Source organism: Rhinolophus hipposideros (assembly GCF_964194185.1).
Source record: "Rhinolophus hipposideros genome assembly, chromosome: X".
NCBI classification, from domain to species: Eukaryota; Metazoa; Chordata; class Mammalia; order Chiroptera; family Rhinolophidae; genus Rhinolophus; species Rhinolophus hipposideros.
In genome coordinates, this window is record NC_138046.1 from 9,626,540 (window position 1) to 9,627,623 (window position 1,084).

Sequence of the window (1,084 nt, forward strand, 5' to 3'; positions counted from 1 at the left end):
TTTATTTTAGCCTTTCTGATAGGTGTATAATGATATCTTATGGTGGTTTGAACTTGCATTCCCTGATGAATAATGATACTGAGCATCTCTTCATGTGCTTATTTACCATCCATGGATCATCTTCTGTGAAATATCTTTTCATGTCTTTTGACTATTTTCTAATGGGAGTGGGCTTTTTTTTTTTTTTACTGTTTGTATTTGATAGATTTTTTTTTATATCCAAGACACAAGTCGTTCGTTAAATATGTGGTTTATGAATATTTTCTCCCAGTTTGTAACTTGTCTTTCATCCACTTAACAGGTTCTTTCACAAATGAAGTATTTAGTTTTGGTGCAATTCAATTAATCCTTTTTTCTTTTCTTTTTTTTACAAGTTCTTGGTCTATTAGTCTTCCCATGAAAAATCTGCTCACTCACCACAAACAAAGTCACTGACGAATCTTCACTCCTGTCGTCCAATCTCCACCTGTCTCTTTGCCAGCACCAACATTGGCCTTTGCAGCCCCACTAACTTTCTTCGTTCCGTTCTTGCGTTCCTTTCGCTGTTTCCTTGAGGTCTTTTTCTTCTCATACAGGCCATGTCTTGCGAGTCTACGTCTGAGTTCATTTTTCTTTGCATAATCCAAGGAATCATAATCATGCCAAAGCCAGTTGTCTTGCCACCACCGAAGTGAGTTCTTAATCCAAATACGAAGATGACATCTGGTGTGGTCTTGTGCATTTTGGCTAGTTTTTTCTGAATTTCTGTCTTACGTACTGTTGCCTTCCCAGGGTGAAGGAAGTTGATGACCATCTGTTTCTGTTGAAGTGGTCTATTGGTCATGAACTTCCTGGTCCAGATAGTTACTGTGTGGTTCATGATGGTGGCGAGGAATTAATCTTTTTTTCTTGTATTGATTGTGGATTGGGTATCAAGGCTAAGAACTGTTCATTAAGCCCTGGGTCCCAATGATTTCCTACTATGTTCTCTTCTGAAAGTTTTATAGTTATATGCTTTACGTTTAAGTCCACTTTGAGTTCATTTTTATATAAGGTGTGGAGATTAAGTCTAGATTTCTTTTCTTTCTTTTTTCTTGCTTTCATT

At 36.9% G+C, this 1,084-nt stretch overlaps 1 pseudogene across 1 annotated transcript; it reads right to left on the reverse strand.

Moving 5' to 3' along the window:
- Positions 1 to 428: 428 nt before the first annotated feature.
- Positions 429 to 859, reverse strand: LOC308494513 (small ribosomal subunit protein eS24-like; annotated as a pseudogene). The gene has a single exon. The product of its transcript is annotated as a small ribosomal subunit protein eS24-like (transcript).
- Positions 860 to 1,084: the final 225 nt, after the last annotated feature.